The following is a 24,593-nucleotide window of genomic DNA, read 5'->3' as shown; positions in this document are numbered from 1 at the left end:
TCAAATAACTCAGTTCCAGTCATTTTGCTTACTTTTCATGTAAAATATTAAACATATTACACAGCATAGTGGACATCTAATATACTCTGTGACCACAACCTTTTTTACCTTCGTATAGCCAGGCTGTATTAGATCTTTCCTCTCTTGCATCTAGGCAGTATCAGCTTTCAAGGTCTGAAATATTATGCTGCTAGAAATGTCCCTGTCAAATCAAAAGACTATATTGAGCCTGAGGCAAACTCTAATAAAATACTCACAGTAGGAGCAACCAAAGTGTATCCTGCTTGGCAACTAATGCCTCTGCTTTAATAGAAAGAGAATTTGGTTTTTTTCTTCTGCCCTGACCAGCATACTAAATGCTCTTGCAGACTGAATTGCACGTTATGATTGGGTAATATCTCACACACTGCTCACAAATCCAGGTACACCCAGCAACAGTCTATCATCAGGTGAATATAAGTATGTGGTCTTGTGTCTGAGCACATTCCGTTGTACAAGCCAGTTTTGCAAACAGATTGTGCCCCCTCCTTGTGAGACCACTCACGCCACACAGTTGAGTGTCTCTTAACACTCTTTCACCTCATGGAGTTTCCCTGTGACTAGTTTTCCTGAAGGAAAAGCAAAAACAAAAGCAAAACCAAAACCATTCAAGCCTGGTTTTTTGATAAATTGTCATGAAATGATGGCACCAATCGGAGTTAGACTGCTGCCCCACTGGGGGTGTTTCTAAAAGAGCATAGAGAACAAATTCCTCCTGTGTTGGCAAAATTTCAGATGCCACGTCTTGTTTTCCAGTCTCTAGAGAAAGGACAGAGGAAAAAAACAGACAAACTATTTTCAAAAGTTGACTTTTCTGTTCCACTTTTATCACAAAAATACAGTGATTTGCCTATAATAAAATAATAACTTTTCTTAATGTGATTTATTTTCCTTGCCCACTGTGCTTGTGCCAGTACCATCATTTATGGAATAACCAGTTGCTTCAAACATTGTCAAGATATGGTGCACCACATTGCTTCTGAACAAGAATTCAGGTTACAGTTTAAAAAAAATAATAAAATAAAACAACAGGCCAATTCCTGTGGGGTTCACTGGCCATGCCATTGGCTACATTATCCAGAAGGACCTGACCTTAAAGAATGTTAATATAGCTTATCAGTAATTCAGTTATAATAATGCCATCTGACAAGGAACATTGTCTGGGGTTGAGATGTTATCCTGTAGGAGGCAGTATGTGTGTGTGTGTGTGTGTGTGTGTGTGTGTGTGTGTGTGTGTAGCATTCTCCCATTGCTAGAGTATTTAGCTTTGAGAATCAATGAGAAAATAGATGTGGAATTATTTCTCACAATTACCTGTAATGACCTAATCACAAGAATTTTGCTTCCCAGCTCTGCTAGTTTTAACATATTACAAACCTACAAGGATATGCTTCCATTAGGAAATATAAAAATATTTTTAGGCTGTTGAAAACTATGACTTTTGATCTTTTTAAAAAATTTTTACTGTGGAAATAAGTAATAAGCCAATGAACCAAAATCATTAAAAATCAGGGGAAAAAAGTTGAAATGGAAGATAAAACTATCTATAATAGCATTAAAAGCTAAAAATTGTTTGGAAATAACAGGATTTAGAAGGTGAATAATAAAAAATTTTACTGAATATAAAGAATATTTCTTGGGCAGAATGACAGCATGCCAAAGCTATTAATATTTAAAATGTATGTGTTTCTTTGCATTTTCTCTCAATTTTGTTTCATTTTTTACAAAATATCAACTTTTGGATTTTAAATGAAACATTTCCAAAAATATATAAAAGACTATGAATTTTAAGACAAGCGACAGTCCCCTGTACTTCACAGCTAATAAATTATATTCAAAAACCACTGTGATCAAAATTGTGGTATTAACTTAGATAACCAGAACAGTTGAGTGCAAACAGATCCGTGTATTTATGGAAACTGAGTGTATGAATGGATTTCTCAAGAAGAAATATAAAACCCAAATATAAATATTACTGCAGAAGTGACTAGAAAGATGTGTTGGATGATTGAATGCCCCTCCCCTATGGGTCGTTTTGTTTACTCTAAATTTCTATTATTTACTTTTAAATCTTCTCAGTTCTTCTCAATCTGACTCTAAGTCTCTTATCTTTTCCCTCATGGATTTTTCTCTTCCTGTTCCTATCACTTTCTTTTAAATTATGTTTTGTTCATGAAGTCCATTGTTCAGAGCTGGACAATGCTGGGTCATTACAGTTCTTACTACATTGTTATCATCTATGCATGAAATGTCTTTTTAAAATTTATCTTTACTTTGTTTATTCACTTACTCATTCCTTCATTGTATATTTATTCATTTATTATTTTTACTTGGTGATTACACCCAATGTATTGTGAACATACTGTTTTTCCTCATCCTCCTGTATCCCGTCATCCAGATCATTAGAATAAATGTTGCTTCATTATTTTCTTATATTTGAAAAATCATTTTATTATACATATATGCCTAAACGCTCTCTTGTTTTCCTTGTTTTTAAACTTAAGAAAAGATCATATTATATATACATTAAGATTTCTCCATGTTGTTTGTGTATGTAGTTAATTTATTTTCACTATTATAATATTTAGTTTGTATAAATAGTCCATAGATTCCCAGTCTCTTCTGTATAGTCATTTGATTTTTTTCAAACTTTTATCTTTATACTGGTATCTTTGTTGTTATGAAATGCTTTGTATACATTTCTTGGTGCACGTGTACATGAGCATTTCTTGGATGTATTGACTAAGAATGAAATTGTGAGTTATGGGGAATGTGAATATTAAAATTTCCAAAGTGGTTATAAAAATTTCCACTTATCCCACACATTTATGAAGATCCCATCTATTCTCATATCTTCAACTCTTCGTATTATTATACTGCTTAATTTTTGCCAAAAGAGTGAGTATAAGAAAGTATCTCATAGTCTTCATATGTATTTCCTTGAATTAGTGAGGATGAGCATCCCTTCCATATGTTTAATGACCACCAATTGTTTCCTCTTCTTATAATTTCTATCTTCTTGTATTTATGCTTTGTGTTTTGTCATATTTCTTTCACTCCATCTATTAGACCTATACCGTGCAATACAATAAATTAAATTGAATTTCATGGTGGAAATAGAACATACCTTGCATAACATCTATTACTTCATACTTGTTGGTTTTAGTTATAGTCTAGAATAAGATCTATGTTGTTTCAAGTTCCATGTACACTTGCAAAATGTATCGGTTCTGCTGTTGTTAGGTGGCATGTTTTAAAATTACCTTAAGAGTAGTTAGTTGATGGTGCCTGTCAGCTTTCATTTATCCTTCCTGACTTTCTAGCTACTTACTCTATCAGTTGCTGATAAATGGGTATTGAACTCTTTCATTACAACTGAGGAATTTTATTTTTCTTCTTTCTCTTCTGTCAGTTGTTTTCTCATGCCTTTGAAAGTGATTACACATTTAGAATTATTTTGTCCTCTGGGAGAATTGACCCTGTTGTCATTATATAATATCCCTTTTTATTCCTGATAATATTCCTTGCTTTAATGTCTCCTTGTCTAATATTAATGAAGCTATTTCAGTTACATTTTCTAGTGTTTGCATCATTTAACCTATATATATATCTTTATAAATATGTATTTTTTAGACAGCATTGGGTCTCACTTCTTGTTATGTGAAGCCAATCTGATAATCTTTGCCTTTAAATATTGTGCTGAGGCCATTTATATATAAAGTGATTATTAATGAGTTTGATATGGTAACTATCATCTTACTGTTCTCCATTCGTTCCTTCTTTCTTATTTTTCTCTTTTCTGATTTCTCTTGTGTTAATTGAGGATTTTTATGATGCTATTTTCTCTCACCTATTATGTTATACTTTATACCTTTAAACATTGAGTTGACTTAGTTTATGCAAAATATATCTTTAATCAGAATTTATCTTCAAATAATATTAATTTATATCACTAGTAGAGAAAAAAACCTTACAACAGTAAATTCTCAATTCTTACCTCCTTTGAAATTTTTGTCATGTATTTTACATGTTCATAAACTATAAATATACGTTGTTATTATTTTGCTTTAAACATTCACTATTCCTATAGAGTAATTAAAAATAAGAAGAAATTAATTTTATTTTCCCTTCATTTATTTGATTTCTAAGACTATTCATTTCTTTGATTCAATCCAACTCTGTCTAGTATTATATTCCTTCTGTCTAAAGAAATTTCTTTAACATTTCTTGTATATTATTGTGCTGGCAAATATTTTTTCTCTGTTTATATGAACACATCGTTTTTCTACTTAATTTTGAAGTATAAATCCATGTATATCAAATCTTGTTTTATAATTTTTTTCTTTCAGAATTTTCAACATGTCAGTCCATTGTCTTCTGAATACTGTGTTTTTTGGAATAAATACTATGCTATTACACTTACTTTTCCCTCTATATGTAATGTGTCTTTTTTTTTTCTGGATGCCTTAAAGATTTATTCTCTGTCTTTCAGTATTTTAATATGACATGTCAATGTACTTGAACTCATGCATATATGTGTGGCATATGTATTTATTATGCTGACATTTACTGAATTTGTTATCTGGTGCCTGCCGTTAATTTGGGGAAAAAAATTAGCTATGAATTTTCAAATATTTATTCTTCCTCATTCTCTTTCTTCTCCTTCCAGCTATGTATTTTTGGAATGTTTTATATTGTTCCACAACTCTTGATTGATCTATATAGTTTTTATCACCTTTTTCTTTGTATTTAAGATGGGCAGTTTTAATTGACCAATATCTAAGGCCACAGATTCTGCTCTTGTCTGCATTAAATCTACTTATGAGCTCATTGAGACATTCTCAGCTATGATACTGTTTTTCATTTCTAGTATTTTCTTCTCTCTGCTGGAAGTATTCACCTTAGCTTGCATATTGTCCAACTTTTTCAGTAGATCCTTTAATGTATTAGTCATAGGTAATTTAAATTTCCTGTCAAATAGTCCCTACATCTGTGTCATATCTGAGTCTGACTTTGATAACAGCTTTGTCCCTGGAGAGTATGTTTTCTCTTGGCTACTGTTATGCCTTGTGACTTTTTAGTTAAAAGACGGAAATCTTGTGTAGGACAGTAGAGATTGCAATTTGTTTTTTTTAATGCTTGGAAATAGGGATGCTTTTTCTTCTTCCGAGTCTATTCTGTTAGGAGTTGAGCTGGTTTTTGAAGTTCTTTGTTGCTGTGTTTACCCTTAGTGCAACAGTGGCTTCAAATACCTGTAACCATACCTTACGTTTAGGATGGAAGTTGCTTTGCCAGAGTGATGTCTAGTCAAAGTTCAGCTTTAAGTCTTCTGACAGCACTTTGCCTTCAAAAGGTATTTTTTGCTTTTTCCTTGTTCCTCTCCTGTCCCTTGTCTAGTTTTCTCAACCAAGCACTCGGACCTTGTTAGCTTGGCTGTGGGGGAGAGTTGGGGGTGTATCTTTCGTTGCTCTAATTTTACCTTGATCTCAGGCAGACAACATGCCTCTCTGTCCCAAGGATGTTAGCAGTTTTTCCAGATGCAGTTTGGGGCCCCATCTCTTCACACTCTTCCCTCTGCATAGACTTTTTGTTGTTGTTTTTTTTCTTACCTCTCTTACTTTCCCTCAGATATAAGGAGTTTTCACTTGCCTTGAGGGTCACAGATTTTTTGGTTTTATTTTGCTGTTCCCCTTCTCTCTCCATCTTGAGGCTTAAACTCTGTAGGAAGATAGCATGAATGAATATGGGTGGAATTCTGTGCCTCCTTGCACACAACTCCTGCTTCCCTCCCTGGGGTCTGCTCCATAACTGACACTTAACTTTGGTTCTCTACAATCTTTTCCGTAAGCTCTTCATGGAGTTTATACAGACAAAGCCTACAAGCGTTTTACAGACTCCATCAACTTCTGTGGCTTCCAGAGCTTCACACCGTTCACTAGCTGACATGGGCTATAGAAAGTCCATGCAGACTTCACTAACTTGTCAAATGAACTCTTTCTTCTGGCGGGTAGTTCAGTCAACTGCTTGTAAGTGAGCTCTTGTGTTTCCCCTCTCCCTACAGTTGTCTGTCTCGCCTAAGATTCAAATGATTGATGGTTCTGCAATGTTACTTCTCCATTCAGTTCAGAAAAATCTCATGAGTCTGACATTCATACAATTTTTTGTTTATTTGCGAGTATAGAAATTAAACTCTTTCCAGCCCTCTGCATCCTGGACTAGCAACCAGAAGTTGATATCCAGTTTTAAGATTAAAAAATCAGTTTAATTCTTAGTTTCTATGAAGTCCTTTTAATACTGTATTTGAAACTTCTTAAATGCTTCTTTCCTTTTTTTTTTATTTGAAGTTATCATGTAGTTCTATCACATTTACTAATTCACAGAGCGACTAAGAATTCTTCTAGGTTCTAGTATATCTCATTGCTAGGTCCTTTTTGGTGCATTTTATTTGCCTGTTTCCCCTGTTAACCATCAAGAGATAAATATACGGTGGGATCTTCCATCCCAACTCCATCAAAAGGCATAATCCTAGCTGCTAATCCTCTGCTGGAGTGCTAGGAAGAGCCCTGTTTGCATTCTCACTTTTAAGAGAAATGGCCCACCTCTGCTACACCTATGGCTCCTTTAGGCTCAGGAAAATCAGTTTTGGGTTACATACTTGGAATTTCTACCATCTCTGAGAAGATACCCAGGTCTCTGACTGCCAAAATCTCCAGCGTGCCAAAAATCCTCATTTCTGCCCTTTAGTTTCACTACTTCCTCTCCAGCTCAGAGAACAAAGGCAGAGTCTGCTCTCTCTTCTAGAGACCCAGAGTCTGCATTAGGTTTCTATTGTTGTGTAACAAATTGCCTCCAAACTTAACATACAAAGATCAAACATTGAATCTTTCACACAATTCCTGAGAGTTAGGAATCAAGGTGTGGCATGGCTTGGTCAAGCTGTGAGTGAAGACTGTGGTCATCACAAGCATTGATTAGGGATACAAAATTCACTTCCATGCTAACATATATTTTTGAAAGTTCTCATTTTCTCAGTAAATATTGGGTTAATTTCTTTCCTATGTAGGTCTTTCTGTGGAGCTACTCATGGCATGGAAACGAGCTTATGTCAGAGCCAGTCGTGAAAGTGGGAGAGGGAAAGGAGAGGAAATACTCGACACAAGCAAGTCTAGAACCCAATCTTGGAACAGGCAGCAGTGATACAATCACCTCTGTCATATTCTATTCATTCGTAGTGAATCTTACGTCCAGTTTATACTTGAGTGAAGAAAACTGAGCTTGGCTAACCCTTTACATGCACATTCTATGCTGTACCACTCACCTGCAGCAGCATTTGTTCTGCTTTATAGAAAAAAATTGAAATGGACATGGGAGGTATTGGGCATCATGGTCACTATCTTCCCTGAATTTACTTTTCTCATAATGAGCCATTTTGCAATTTTAGTGACATTGTCAAATCATACTACAGGCCACTGGTAAGTGTTCATCATTTATAGAGAAGGAAGACAAGATCTTCAAAAGAAATGAGATCAATATTGGAACCATTTGAAATGTATTATCTATTAATTTGGAAATACAGTATATACATCTTTCAGCTGCAAAAACCAAAAATATAGCTTTCTGGGATAAACCAGGATGCTGTGCAAAAAGCTTAGATACACACAACAGGATCTCTTCAGTACTGGTTTTCTCATGAGCATGCATGAATCATTAAATGCATGAATAACTGAATGAGGGAAATTAATATATTGTTACTCAAAGAGATATTATACCCTCCAGCAAAACCGATACTAAACTTTAGATTTATCTTAGAACAGAGCTTTATGATTATTAAATGTAACTTGTTTAAACCACTAAATCTATTTGATTTTCCAAAAAATGTGACTGCAACTTTATTTCCTGAAAGAAACTTATGCCCCATGAGACGTAGGCTAAATTTCTTGACTCCTACATTCAGAGAAAAGTAGCAAGCAAAACTATGCCTCAAATTTTCATACCTCTAAGCAAGTGTCTTGCTCATGAGCCTTTTGTGTGTACCGAGTCTCATGTAAAATTAAGAATTAGGAATATCTGATTATTCGGAAGCCTCTTTTCTAAACATAGATCTGTTCAGTGCTACAACTCAGTGTTGAGCATTTTAAATGAAGTAATCATTGTGATGCTGAACATTATTTTGAGATTTTAAAAGATCAGAAGTAATTACTAAATAATACTTTTGGATTCAATTTAATTTCTCTTAAATAGGGCTCAATATATTTTACAAATCCATCTTTATCCATAATCTTTGAGATAAAAGCATATTTATGGACTCTGCATCATTTTAACAGGTGAATAAAATTAGAATTTATTTACATTCTGGGAATTGCCATCAATTTATAAATAAAGGAGAAATTTACTGAAGATTAACAGATTTCAATTGGATTGATTTCTGCATGTGACCAAATAACTGAACAGAACTGATCTCAGGAGACATCTAGCACATTGTATCACATCTTGGATAAAACTGAAATCCCATAGATATGCATAGTCTTAAAGTTCTAATGAAAAAAAAGTGTTCCTGTCTATATTTCAATAGTGAGAAGAATTGGGGAAGGCAATTTGACTCTTTCCCAAGAAGACACAAGATGCAATTACACTGGTAAATTTACCATTACTTGACATTTTCCTTTTAGTCTTACTATCTCATCAACTTTAATTTTGCACACATATTGAGAGTGGACATAACTCAAATATCTATCAACAGGTGAATGGATATAAAAAATGTGGTATACCTAGACAATTCAACACTGTTCAACAATAAAAATAAATGGGACATTAATACATTCCACAGAATGACTGAATCTAAAAACAACAAAAATAACCCTGTGCCATGTGATAGAAGGCAGACACAAAAGACCACATATTGAATGATTAAATGCCTTTTAAGACATAATACCTGTGTTGTTTCCCTTTCATCTTACTCATTAACTAAATGAAAACATCAACCAACAGGTTGGTTCCTATGTCAGAAGTTAACATATAGCATGACTTTGCATACGGGAGTTTGACAAATGTCAATAAACAAATTTGTGAGAATCAATCAGCTGTATGAAATTTATAATGATGAGAAATATAATTTTTATTATTTTTGTTTCTCAGTAAAACTTATAGTGAATTTATGGACAAACATATGTACATGCATGCTTTTGTTTGACAGCCAGTTACTAAACTTCCCATCACTGGATGGAGGAGAGATCCCCAGTTGTCTGGGACAATCCACTGTGTGTTTTTTTACTGCAAAGTAGTAGCACAAAGGACTGTATCTGGAGATGCCAAGACTGTCTTTAATCTTGTCATAGAACAGTATACCAAAATTAATTAATTTTATTATACATAACATAAAAATAAAATTTAAAAATACAGTTGAAGTTTGAACTTATAAATAGAATAGGGCTAGAGGGTTCAGTTTTCTGGAAAACCTGAATACATCAGAACAGCATTGGTGATAAGAAACTCTGGATAATTTAGGGACTCTGTGTGACCATTGGCCTTTATTTGTACAGTTCTATCAAAGCACAGAGCCATTGTTCTTTTTATCATCATTTTGTTTACCATCTTCCTGAACATTCTTTAATGATTAGAATCTAGTATCCTGGGGTTTGATTGGTGAAAGAGCTTTCCAGAAAAAAAAAGTCAGAAGAGAAAATGTATTTTAGCTCCATGCTAATCTCCTCCCCCTATTTTAAATTACTTAGTTCTTATTAATGTGCTGCTTTGAAGCAACCCACTGAAAATAATACTAAATTATAAATTATATTTTTAATAAGGTATTTACATTCATGCTTTCCAACAGAGAAGTAATGCCTTTGTGATTTTCAAATATTCAGAGAGATAAAATTGCATGTCTAGGTCCTGGGTGATAGGTAATCTGATATAAATTGCCTGGCCCTTAAATTTTTGTGTGTGAGTCTTCTTAAGAAATAATTCTCTCAGAGTAAGACGGCAATAGAAAAATTATCTATACACTAGCCAAGGCATGGAGACAGCCTAAATGTCCATCAATGGATGACTGGATAAAGAAGATGTGGTATATTTATACGATGGAATACTACTCAGCCATAAAAACTGACAACATAACGACATTTGCAGCAACATGGATGCTCCTGGAGAATGTCATTCTAAGTGAAGTAAGTCAGAAAGAGAAAGAAAAATACCATATGAGATCGCTCATATGTGGAATCTAAAGAAAAAACAAAAACAAACAAACAAAGCATAAATACAAAACAGAAACAGACTCAGACATAGAATGCAAACTTGTGGTTGTCAAGGGGGCGGAGGGTGGGAAGGGATAGACGGGATTTCAAAATTGTAGAATAGATAAACAAGATTCTACTGTATAGCACAAGGAAATATACACAAGATCTTCAGTAGCTCACAGTGAAAAAAAAATGTCACAATGAATATATGTATGTTCATGTATAACTGAAAAAATGTGCTCTAAACTGGAATTTGACACAACATTGTAAAATGATTATAACTCAATAAAAAATGTAGAAAAGAAAAGAAAAATCATCTAAAGGGTATAAGATTAACAACTTGATTTGTGACCTTAAAAACATACCATTCTAAACTGCTACTCCCTAACTCTGGATTTGTTTATTTTGTATTTTATTTGCCTAACAATGCCATGATTTCTAAATGTATTTGATGGCTATTGAGATGATTTAAAGCAAGTTTTTTGTTTAATGTGGTTGATTGTGTTAACTTCTTTCTTTTGTTTACCCAAGACGTAGATTAAAAGAGTGGGAAATAGATTAGTTTGTATTTCCATTTCCTTCATTACTAATTCAAGTCAGAAAAATAATTTAAGCCTCATTTGGCACTTCTCCTGTTATTTAAACATAACTAAACACTTGAATGTTGGGATTCTACTTAAGTCAGGGCCTTTTCTGGACTTAATTCAAGAGTCTGACACTGTCAGACACATGGTTTATATTAGCACGACGTGTCAGAGTCAGGCCTTGGTATTTTTGCTTACTGCCTCATCCCAGTAGACAGAAAATGGGGAGAGAGGAGAAAAAGAAATTTATGGTAGCAGATCCCAAGCGTACAAGAATATCATCTCATTTCACAATACCTGAAAATGAGTAACAATTAAGAGGGAACACTAGACAGAAAACTCTACCTCTCCTGCTTCCTCTTCCCCTCGTATCAGATCTTTACCCCCAAGACTCCAGGGAAACAACTGTGGCAAAAGTTTCCATCGTTCTTGTTTCCAAATTCAATGTGCCCTCTGAGTCCAATTGCTCAATGCCAACGCAGCTTAAGGCCCTATTGACAGTGATTTCTTTTGTTTGTTTGTTTGTTGTTTTGTTTTGTTTTGTTTTGCTGGGTTTCTGCCTATATGAGAGATTTAGGAAGAGATCCAGCAAACTGGTTTGTTCTGTTTCATTCTGTTTTTCCACATAGTTCCTTTGCCAGCTTCTCTTATTCTACAGATACAATAAAAATGTTACAATGGTTGTTACCATAGACTTCTTTTCTTCTTTAATATACTTTCTTGGATAGTCTCACTCGTTCTCCTGATTCCAATTTCCACCCAAATATCCATGATTTCTCCTAATGTATATATCTAACCTCTTTCTTCAAAATTTCAGGACCATAAAGAAACATCTAGATGAAAGCATACTAGAAATTTCCCACCAGATACTCAAAAGGCAAGTGAAAATTAAAATGATCAAAAGTCACTCTTTGTTTTTCTCTTTCCCCTATCAAAAAACAAAAAACAAAACAAACAAACAAAAAAACACAGATAAATCTCCTTGAGCCCATTTTTCTTTCTGAGTAAATACTACTGTAAGCTACCTCTCCCTTCTCTCCCAAGTCACCAAAAGCAGTAAAGTGATCTGAGAATTGTTCTGTACTGTTTTCTTATTTTTTTCCCACTTTTAGTTGGTGATAAAATCCTATTACTTCTATTCATTAACGTATCTCCCATCAGTCCTTTACACCTTTAAATTTTTATTTTTCCCTACCTTTCACATTTCTGCTTATTTTTCACATATATATGAAAATATATATATATATATATATATATATATGGGATATATAATCCCATATTGCTGAGAATGTTTTGTATCCTTACCACTGTTGACATGACTACTTTGTATAAATATGGAAACAATCTCCTCCCTCAAGACACCTTATTCCCGTTGACCATTATCTTAGAAACTATCCAAATCTCTGACGACTATGAGACAAATGGCACTCTTGGAAGGCAGTATTGGCAAATAAAAGCAGCACCGGCCCTTTATAACATGTGTCTGTTCATGTGGATGTCATGTTTGAACACTTTTACCCTCTTCTATTATCTATCACATTAAACTAACTCTCTGTAAAACAAAATATTCTTTAAGATTTGATTTTTCTAAAGATCTCTTCTATTGCTGGTCTCCCATGGTTTTCCATTCCCCAAAATCTTCATTTCAACTTTACATACAGGCCCATGCATGCTTCACCAAGTCCAAAGTTCTCCTTATATCACTTCTCCAATGAATATTCATTTGATCATTTCTTCACTCTTCTTAGTAGAATTAATCATGTTCTTTTCCATACTCTTTTTGAATAGTCCCTCTTTAACATCTATAATAATGTACTGAATGTGTGTGTAGATTTTCCTCCCTGTAAACATCAAAATCCTTGTGAGTAAGTCCTAGGTCTTATTTGTCTTCCATCTCCATGGCATGGCAACCCCAAGCAGAACTAAGTATATATTTGTCAGATGAATGAATGAATGAATGAATGAATGAATGAATGAATAAAACTACTAACTAATAATATTAGACAAAGAAAAGGTAAGGTAAAAATTAAGATATTTCCAGTGTTTATCACCATACTCAGTGCCTTACATATACTAAGTTAATATTAAGAGAAATCATACAGAATTATTTGTATCCTTATCTTTTTGATAAAATTTCAAAATTTTTTGGTGGGGGAGGTGATCAGGTTTATTGACTGATTGATCTTGAATGGCAATACTGGGGAATGAATCCAGAACCTCCTGCATGCTAGTCATGTACTCTACCACTGAGCTACACCCTCCCCCCTGGGTATCCTTATCTTTTTCCAGGAAAATAACAGACTCAGATGGTCAAATAGCTTATGCAGGGCTTCTCAGTCAGTGTATTGCTTTGAAATCTCTTTTCTTTCAAGGTATGCCCAATGCTGTTGCTCTATGTTGAGAAACAGAGCAGAGTTTCTCACACTGAATGAATATTTCATTGTTTCTTGGTAAAAAAGAAGAAGCATATTTTATAAGTTCCCTAAAACCTTTCCAGTACACCTAGTGAATACTTATCAATGGTAATACATTGTCCGACACAGACCAATCACAGTAATGAAGCAATATAAAAGATCATTTTAATTAAAATAGGTTAAATCTACATTACTTAGTTTGTATTAATCAAAATATTAGGTAGTGTAAAAAACTGACTTTCCAACTATAAGAAGTGTTTTCATTAGCTGTTAAGATCTAACTGGGTTTAAATCATCAGCTATATTTGTCACTCTAGACTTTTATTTTAACTATGTTTTAAAAAGAAATTCTTCAATCCTGTAGATACATTTTTGAACCTAATTAATATTTGCTCCTTGAAGGTAGGATGTCATCTTGATTCACCACTGGTTTGTTTCTTCTCCATCACAGTGTTGTATTTGGTTTACTTATCCCTTGGAGCCACACAAAGTGATGAAAATGACTTTAGTTATATCTTTATTATGGTGATGTATTAAATAAAGATTGAAAGTAATTGAATTTTTTGAAGTTTTAGACTACTAGACATCAAAGAAGCAACTATTTTTTTCCCACAACTGAATGATGATTTATTGTCACAATATGGGTACTCTTGTTCAAGGTCTGTCTTTCCAAAATGGATTTTTCAGATATACGTAAGACATTTCTCCTGTACCTACACTGAAAATAATAGCAAAGTGAATTACTTGAAATCTCTGCAATTTGCTCATTCATTCATTTATTCACTAATTACTAAAACTACTAAAATGCCTTCTTAGGTCCCTAGATTTATATTAGGAACTGCATTTGCAATAGTAAATAAAAGGTTGTTCAGAAATAAGTGTTCACAGTTGAGGAAACTGTCATGAAAACCACTAATTATCATATGATATCCTATGGAGCACATGAATAAGCAACCCCTGAGGAGATGGTTAAGGGGAAAAAGGATGGAAGGGAATGAAACAAACAAGCAAACAAAAATCGTCTTGAATTGAACCTTAAAGGATCATGCCTGTATGACCAGCCTCCACTACTTATTAAAAAAAGAGAGAGAGTGAGAGATGCTTGAATATAAATTTTAATTTGTGCAAATTCAGAATGATTCTTTAAACTTCTAGATTCTATAAGTTTTGCTTTTAAAATTCATTAATGTTTTATGTTTTATAATTGTTATAATACTTCCATTTATAGGTATTTTTTCTACATATAGTAATCTAACTACATTTTACAAAAATACACTATTAAAATTATATGGGGAGGATACTAAAATAAGTAAATGTGTCTCATTTTCACTGCTTCAGAGATATAACAAGAAAATTAGTGGGAAAAGATACATTCAGCAAGTAAGTTTCACTAGTTTGTATTTAGTGATTTGCAATCCTGCTTCTCAATCACCTTAAATGTGTGACAGTTTGAACAGTATACAACTAAATTACTCACTACTTTAAAAATTCTTAATTAATTTTATACCTATATTTGTTATATATACTATATTACTGAATTTGTTTTTTATTGAGGATATCACTTTCGGTTCTTTGTTACCTCTTCAGTGGCTTCTTTTAACTTGAAGCTTTGCCAGATTAAACATAATCATAGTGATGGGAGGAAAAACAATGTGGGGCATGAGAAGGGCCGTGTCCCAGGTCTCAGTTGAGCCCCTGGGATGTGCCCTGCCAAGTGTGGGTCCTTGGCTTTGTGCAGGAAAGAATTCAAGAGTGAGCCACAGTTGAGTAAAGGTAGATTTATTTAGAGAGATACATACTGCATAGAGTGTAGGTTGTTTCAACAGGCAAGAGAAAGGCCATTAGGTGTGGGGTTAGGTACTCAGATTAGAGTAAAAGTAGGTACACACTCCATAGACAGAGTATGGGCTGTCTCTGAAGAGGAGGGAGAAGAGAGGGGGTGGTGGCCATGAGGTGCAGTGTTGCCAGTTTTTATGGGCTTGGTAGTTTCATATGCTAACAAGTGGGAGGACAATTCCAACTACCCTGGGAAAGGGGCTGTGATTCCTAGGAAATTACCCATTGCCCACTCTTTGACCTTTTATGGTTAGACTTGGAACTGTCATGGCCCCTGTGGGTATGTTATTTACCATGCTAACATATTACAATGAGCATATAATGATGTTCAAGGTCTACTAGAAGTCAAATATCCTGCCATCTTGAGCTTCAAGGCCAACTGGGAGTTGACTCTTCCACCATTTTGATGTTAATTGCTGTGTCATTCCTCAAATGGCTGTGCCCTGCCCCCTTCCCTCCTGTCTCATGAGTATTTTACCTCTAGGGCAAGAATCTAAATATAAAAGTTCCCCACATAGACAATCTTGCATCCAATTTTTGTGCTGTGCACTCTGAATGTTAATTTTCATCTCTTTAATTTTATCTGTTTTCATACTAAGCTTGGGAACACCAAAACAATTGATGTCTCATTTCCTCCATGATGTCCTTACACTGATGTTCGAGTTGTTGGATCTTACACCATATTCTTCTCCCACACTTATATAGAGGCTCAAGGTAAATCATCTATAATCTGACATTTTGGGTTCAGGAACCTCACACCAGACTTCTTTTCTAATCTTTTGAAGACCATTTTTCAGTTAACAGAACTCTTTCATGCTCCCAATTATCTTTAAAATTTGGTTTCAAATATAATTCTCTGTAATAAATTTCTTCAGATTCTTTTATATTAAAACATTTATGGAAATGTAAGCAAACCTTTTGGATTTTATTCAATTTTGTGAATCCATTTCCATTCAAGAGGATGTTTGACAAACTACAATTTGGGAGAAAAATTAAAATTATGTCTTAGTTTCCTAAACATGCTTATATTTCTAATATATAGACAAGTGTATGCAAATTATTAAAGATGAAAAACCTTTAATAGTCATTTCCTATATGAAAATAAAATTCCTAATGTTTAAAAAATTCAGAATGCCAGAATATTTTTGCTACATAATGTTGTTACTGATACAAATATTAGTATTAAAATTAATAGAAGTATTAATACAGATTACTGATACTATTAGATAATGTTTTGAGTGCATACTAGTTTTATATCAATTTTTTCATTTAATCTACTCAAATATCATAGGTAGTTACTATTATTATTAACAATCTAAAGATGAAGAAGTGAAGATTTAAGTACGTTGTCTGAGGTAACAAGTAGGAAGTAGTGAGACTGGCATTTACATTTAGGTCTATGTTACTCATAAGCCTTTTCTCTTAAAAACTCTCCAAGTTGTTCGTATTAGTCATATATCATCTACTCTCTGAATTAGCAACCTGGTATATACCACAATATAGTTATAGAAAGTCTCAAGATCCTGAGATGTGTTTTATCCCAATAAAATGAAATAAGTACAATATTTAGTTGACATATTCATTCAAGCCCAGTTGGAAGCAATCAATTCCATGGTAAATATTATAAATAAAATATTGTATGTATCTGCCCCTTTTTGTTAAGGGCATCAGTGTTCACTGAGTTGACTAAGTGATAAAACTGAGAATGTCTCTCTACTTATCCCCTGCTTCAAGTAACGTTTCCAAATGCCTGCCAAGTCATTCCCTTTGACTCTGACTTGTAAACCTGTCCACTCTGTTTCTGTTTTTCTGTCACCGATGCCGTAACTTCATCAGGTCTTGTTCAGATCAATGCACACATGCCTTCCTGGTGCCTCTGCCCACAGTTTATTCCCCCAGGGATTTATCCCCTACATGGCTGGATCATTCCTAACAATACTCATCCTGTAAGGATTATTTTTGAGTGAACCCTCTCTCCTCCTGTCATTCCCCACTTTGAATGTCTCCCATAATTTTCAGTCAGGCTCTGGGGATCTCTTATGTCCCTACCTATCACCACTTTCTGAAACCCACCCAGTATCGGAACACTCTTGTCTTCCCAAACCTCTAGATTACTTCATGTTTTGGAATTTGACTTATATTCTGGTTGCCTGAAATGTCCTTAAACCCTCTTATTCTTCAAGACTTCAATATCAAGGTAGGAAGCTTTTTAAAAACACCCAGGGGAAAAGTAGCTGCCAGGTTTTCCACGTCATCATCGTACACAAAGATTTCTGTCGGTACATGTTTCAATTTTTTTCACAATTGTTTTTCTATTTATTTATTCAGTGTTTCAACAAATATTTATTGGAAATCCAGTGTGTTTACATCACTGCACTGAACACTGAGGTTATAATTTGTTCTGTCTCCCTGTTGGACTCCACAGGGGCAGGGTTCACACAAACGTTTAATAGTGTTTATAGTATTAATAAGTCTTGAACTACTACACAATAAAATTCTTGCTTACATGAACGAAAGTATTGATGACTATAACAGGGACATTGTGTGTGAAGGACACAAATATTTTGTGTGTAATCATATCTATAACAAATATCAAAGGAGGTGTAAAGAAATCCATATTGAATTATGAATACTTTAAGTATTAGTTTGTAGAAGATGTGTATGGGCTAACGTATTTAAAAAGGGATATTTTCCATTCATATTGAATGAAATATTTTTCTCTCGCAAAAACCTAATAGCAATCTCTATTGTTGATGTGGGGGTTTAGAGGTATTTATTTATCTATTTATTCTTTACAAATCACAGTCTACAGAGTATATTCTGTAGTTTTCAAAGTAAAAAAGAAAAAGCCTTATTTTTCTAGCAGAAAACTTAGTTAGGTTGAATAATAAATTTTCCATATCTTTATATAACACCTAGGGCAAAACTGTCTAATCTTTTGGAATCTGAACATGCTGTGTTCATGTAGAGAGAAATAAACAATTGTCATTTATCTGTTTCTTTCAAGTCAGAAACAAAGAACTGTCTGACAAGAGTTATTTCTGATTTCCAGAATTACTAGGTTTTTTTTTTTTTTTAATTTCTATTTTGATTTACAGATAAAAGACCCTTCAAGAAATTCCAAACAGGTTCACATAAGCTTCAGAGTTTGGGAAAGCTTACCTCACTGAATTAAACATTAGACACTTTTGATGTGTGCCTGCTTTTTCCCTCTCAATCTTAGAAAAAGCCTGTGCTTAAATATGTAAGCCACAGTCTAGTGTGTCAGAGTTAAAAGAGGAGAGCTTTTAAATCAAACTTGGAAATAGTACATTTAAGTTTAGATTTGCACTTGGATGGATTTGGGAAATGTCACAGGAGTTCATGCTGGCTAGGAGAACTGGAGAAGTAATAATGTATTTCCCTTTCTGCGGAGCTTTGCAGTAGACATGAGGCAGAATCAGACTGCTCTCCTCCTAGGATTCTTTGTATCGACTGCTGTTAGTCACAGCAAGCATATGGAAATAGAAATATAAATTTTACTGTAGTATGTGCACATTCATAGAAGATGCATGGGATATGATAGAAGCACGTCTCCCTTTACCTATTATTAAGACATTAAATAACATGCTTGTCTGGTGTTCAGTAATTTCTCATTTCCAATCTGATCTGTCTCTTAAATGGCCCATTCACATATTCACTGGGCCATTCCAGACGAACTTACTTTAAGTTCTTCAAATAAACTCATTTTCTTCACAATACTTCATTTCCCACCTTCTCTTTTTCCCATGAATATAACAAACTAGAAATTTTGAAGACATCTTTGATATTCTTTGCCTTTAATATACCTATCTGTTATCAAGTCTTTGTTTTCTTCTTTAAAAAAAAAAAGTTGATTCATTCATTCTGCCCCCTTCTCCATTATCAGATTCCTACCACCTAACAATTGTATTATTAGAACATCCAGCTAGCTAGACTGATTTTTTTTCCCTGTTTTCTAAATGAGCCTAATAGTATTAATACTAGAGCAATCATTTTACTAACTACTGTAGTAGTTCAAAGCTTCCTTGGGAAAGAAAAATGACCTAAGTACATAATATTTTCTAACTTCTGATTTTTTTCTTGTTCATGGTAGCTGTCAAAGTCAAGTCTTCCCAGGCCCTCACTAACCAATCTCAACACTTTGCCTCTGAGATAGAATTTCTTTTTAATTGGAGTATAGTCAGTTTACAATGTTGTGTCAATTTGTGGTGTACAGCGGAATGCTTCAGTCATACATGAATATACATATATTCATTTTCATATTCTTTTTCACCATGAGCTACTGCAAGATACTGAATACATTTCCCTGTGCTGCACAGTATAAATGTGCTTATCTATTTTATATATACCAGTCAGTATCTGCAAATCTCAAACTCCCAGTTTATCCCTTCCCGCCCCCCCCCCCCGGTAACCATAAGTTTGTTTTCTATGTCTGTGAGTCTGTTTCTGCTTTGTAAATAAGTTTACTTGTCTTTTTTTTAGAATTTTTAAATATTAGAAATAGTGGGAGGATCTCCAGTGGAGTTACTCAAAAGGATTCTAAAGTTCAGGGATTGTTAAAGACATTCAGATAGAACTCCTATTAGTGGTAATAAAATCACGGCCGTCAATGTGATGGTACGATAATTATGGTGATGATTAGATTGCTTATATGGAATCCTAGGTGGTTTACATGAACTACCTTTGTGGCTTTTAGTAAATTACATAACCTAATACTAACTTATATGGTCTTCAAACTGTGATTATCCATGTACTGTGGAAGTCATGTTTAAATAAGATAACCCATACAGATAATTTAATATCATGCCTAGCACACATTAAGCACCTAATAAGACACTCCTTACACTTTCAGAAGCCTGGCCCTGTTTCCTGTACTTGTATATCCATCTATTTTTTCATCAAGGCCCATAATATTTAAGGCTTATGATAATATCTTTCTATAATATTCTTTCTAGCCTGTGTATATTCTACTCTCCTTGCTTTATACAAGTTATGTGCCTGTGATCACATTTTTTTTTAGAATACTCTTTTAACTACTTTTACCATGGCTAGGTTCTTTTCTTCAACCTTTCCATCAACATGTATTACTCCCTTTTACAGCCCTATTCTGAACCTTCAATGCAAAGTAATATCCTCACAATCCAGGTAATTGCTGCCTGCTGTTGCCTATCATTGTACCCTGTGTTCCTTTTCAATACTTACCATGGGGTATTTGTTGGTTATTTCAGGAACAGTTAAATTGTTCTTAGATTATAGCAAATGCTCAGTAATTTTAGTAATTTTAAAATTTGTTTATTTCCCTTTCCCACAATTTTGTAAGCTCTTGAGTGTAAGGGACATGTTCATTTTTTCACCACTGTATCCTGAAGGCCTAACACAAAACCAATGCTTTATAAGAACTCAGTGCATATTTGTTAAACGAGTAAATGATCGAATGAATGTGATCCATAAAATAATGTGGTTTTCTCATAGTATTAATGTAACATTATTTTCATGCCTTAATGACATCTAAATCTAAAGTTAAGGTCACTTAAATTATAATCTCTTAACACTTTGCTGTGCTGCAGTGTGAGACTTTCACTGTGTAAAGTAGCGTAGTTTTGATGCTGTGTTTCTTTCCACTGTGGGAAATCACTTCCATGTAATAAACCGACTTTTAGAACTAGCTTTTGGAATCTATACATCCACATGGAAGTATTCAGGGGCTATCTGATTGTATATGCCAGTGTGACATTGAGGATGCAATTATCACATGGCTGTTAATGTTTTCCAACAAATTGATTACTTAAGGACCTGTGTAAGCAATTTTTGACAACTGCTTTAAGGATGAAACCAGTTTCATTTCTGAGAAATATGGGGAAGATTTAAAATAAGTTAGTGTATTAATTAAATTGCCTCTAAACAGCTCTTCAACATGAATTTATTGGACATAAGACTAGAAACCTAGCTGTCTAACACATTCCCTGATGTAATTATTTCACACATTGGACTCAGCCAAGGCTCTCTAAGTCATAGTCTACTATTTGAATACATTGTATGTAATGGAAAACATAGCAGGGTTTTTTTGGTTTGTTTTTTAGCTTTTTTTTTTCCCCTTAGCTAGGACTTAGATGATAAATACTTCTCCTTACAACATAGCATTTAATTCTGAGTTCTACTCTCTTATGTTCACTTGCTGAGAATGAAAACAAAGATTTATTTAATTTCAAAGCAGAGTTTGATAATGACTCATTCTTCAAAAATGTAGGTTATAGGTTATATGCATTACTCCTTATAAAAATAGACATGTAAATTTTCTTTTCTCTCTCTTTTTCTGGATATAAAGTATTTAAGTGTGAAAAGTTCACATTCTAACTTTTTAAATAAACTTTTGGGGAATAATTTTAGATTTTGAGAAAAATTGCAAAGATTGTACAGTTTTTATAATCCTTTCACCGAGTTTCCCTTAATATTAACATTTACATAACTATGGTATATTTTTCAAAATTAGCAAATTAAGGTTGGTACAATACTATTAACTAAACTCCAGACTTTATTTTGATTTTACTGGTTTTTCCATCAGTGTCTTTTTTTTTTTCCAAGTTCCAATTCAGGATAACAGGCTGCATTTTGTCATCATGTTGTCTTAGTCTCCTCTGGTGCTGGGGGTTGGGAGTCATCCAAGTGTACAATCTTTTTGTCTGGGCCAAAGAAAGCCAGGACAAGATCAAATCCTTATAACCAGACTATGGATTAACTTAAAACAATCTTTTTCAAATCCTACCAAGACAAGAAGCTTGGGCAGATTGATAGGGGGTTTTCATTTTCTGACCATGCATTTGAAAACATTACTTTTCTCACAGCAGAGGAGTTAAGAAACCAGTGTCAGTAATATCAAATTTTTATATAATATCTTTATTTTGTTTATTTGAAGTATAATTGACTTACAATATTATATTAGTTTCAGGTGTACAGCAGTCATTTGATATTTTTATAGATTACACACAGTATGAAGTTCTTATATTATTGACTGTGTGCCTTGTGCCATACATCACATCCCTGGGACTAAACTCTTTGAACTAACATGTCTTTTCTTCACTGCCTTAAAAAAAAATTTACTAACTAATGAGAGCCTGTGAGGGAAAGGAATTTTCTCTGATTTTCAGCAAAGTGTTTCCCATAAAACAATGTGACAATAATTTCATTCTCTAACTGCAACTGGGCCTTCTCATTCTGCCCAGCTGGCTTCCATGTTTCTCCAGGCATCTCTGCACTCAGCTAGATCTCACTGTTTACAACTCCCTTCACTCATCCCAGGCCTGGGAAGGAACTACATCACCTGCTCCTTTGCTAGGAAGACATCCTCCCCGTCTTTCCCAGAGAGGTAAGAGAGCCTGAAAAAGGAACTCAGCTCTCTTGAGTATTCTACACAATCTGCACCTCTCCTTCTCTTCCCTATACTGAGGAGAGAGAATACTCCTTTTTGCTCATGAAGGTCCTTTCCTTAGAGACAACACAAGGTACTTAATCACTCAGTAGTTTTTTACCTCTAGAGTAACACCTGCACTGTTGGTTCTCTCTTGTGAGGGGTTTATCTCACTTTTCCATCTAAGACTCAAACCAAAATGCAAAAGGAAATCTGCCTTTTATTTTTTTCAGACTCACAATCTCTTTCTCTTGCTTCCTTTGTGAATATTTTAGATCAACATTTGACAGCTGTGGTCACTAAGTCTTCATCTATTCTTACTTAGGTTACTAAGAATGTGCATGTTGCTAATTGTGATGTGCACAGTGCAGAAGTGGTGGAGCATCCTGGCCACACGTACACATGCTCAGCAACCAGGTGGCTTGCTTTTGAATCCTGATTCTACATCTTGAGTTGTGAACTATGGAAACCGGGGGAATTTTATTATTAACTTCTTTTTAAATTCAAATTACCCAACTGTAAAATGAGGGAAATAAGGCAGTTTCCCAATTAGTATGGAGTTGCTACAAGGCTAACATGATAAATATATATAAATTATTCAGTCTAGTGCTTTGTACACTGTGATATCTAATTTAATGTCAGATATTATTATTTCTTGATATCTTTACAGCATTTAACACTGTTGACCTCTCCCCACCCTTGTTTTGTTTTGTTTTGTTTTGTTTTGTTTTGGTGGTATCTTTTCTAGGCTTTGATTAGGGTAAAATCTCTTGATTTTTATCCTTATTTCACTAGCCTCAATAAGCCTCCTTTGAAGGCTCCTCCCACCAAGATCACCAACGTGAATTATTTTTAGGAATCTATCTTTAGCTGCTTCTATTCACATTCTGTACAATTTTATGAGAAATCTGTAACTTCAATTATCATCTATGTTTAGAGAGATCCCAAATCTATATTTTATATCATATTATTCTGTTGACCTCCACATCTTTATAATTAGTTCTCTTTGCCTCTGAAGGTGGGGTTAATAAGGGCATAAATTTTAGAACCAGAGTGACTGACTTTACAATACAGTTCTACCATTCCCTAGATGTGTGAGTTTGAGGAAGCTACATCAGCTTGACATGGCTAGAGCCCACGTTTACAAAATGGAGATGATTATCGTAATAGGCAGCATTGCAGTATTAAGTGAGCGAGCACATGGAACAATGCTTAGAATGGTGTCTGTACTCAAGTGCTGTATTTGTTTACCTTTCATGCTCCCTTGAATGTTCCAAAGGCTTCAAAGTCAACAGAGCCCAACTTGAAGTCACTTACCTTCCAACCAGCCCAAATTTCCCCCTTGTTAAGGTATAGCACACTATGTCCTCATTTGGCCGAATTCAGCATCAGGCTTTTTCCTTTTCCTCATCCTCGTATTATATCAGTAACCAAAAATGCTGCCAAATGTATCACCCTGAGATCCAGGAAACAGGGCGTGCTGCCCTGAGTCCTGTGCTTTAGAGGGTCGGCTAGGCTTCCTCTGGCTTTTCTTCTCCTCACTAATAAAGACTGCCTAGAGAAAGTGATCAAGCCATCCTGGAACCTAAAAGCACCCCTCCTTCACCCCCAGGACCTTTCTAAGGAGCTACCCCCCTGGATTCTCTGCCCAAATGGCATCTGATTTGCTCAGTACAGGTTTCCTGCATTTTGTAAGGTAATTAGCTAGACTTCGATGGGGGGGTAGGGTTGGTTGGGTAGGAAGAAACAATTAAGTTGGAACATCTTAAAATGCTAAACAGGGAATTACAAAACCTTCTATTTCATTTTTGGTATTAATGTCTTATGTTTTTTCTCCTTAAGTCTGTCTTGCTGTAGGCTTAACATTTTTATTGATTTATTCAAAGAACAAGACCTTTGTTTCATTGATTATTTCTATTGTTTTTCTGTTTTGAATTTCATTGATTTTTATTCTTATCTTCATCATTTACTTCCTTCTGCTTGCTTTTGATCAGTTTGGGTTTATTCTTCTTCTTTTTTCTGGAGCTAGAATTTAGATTACGGATTTGAGATTTTTTTTTTT

The sequence above is a fragment of the Camelus bactrianus genome, chromosome 29 (genome assembly GCF_048773025.1).
Source record: "Camelus bactrianus isolate YW-2024 breed Bactrian camel chromosome 29, ASM4877302v1, whole genome shotgun sequence".
NCBI classification, from domain to species: domain Eukaryota; kingdom Metazoa; phylum Chordata; class Mammalia; order Artiodactyla; family Camelidae; genus Camelus; species Camelus bactrianus.
Note: the sequence above shows the minus strand (reverse complement) of the source record.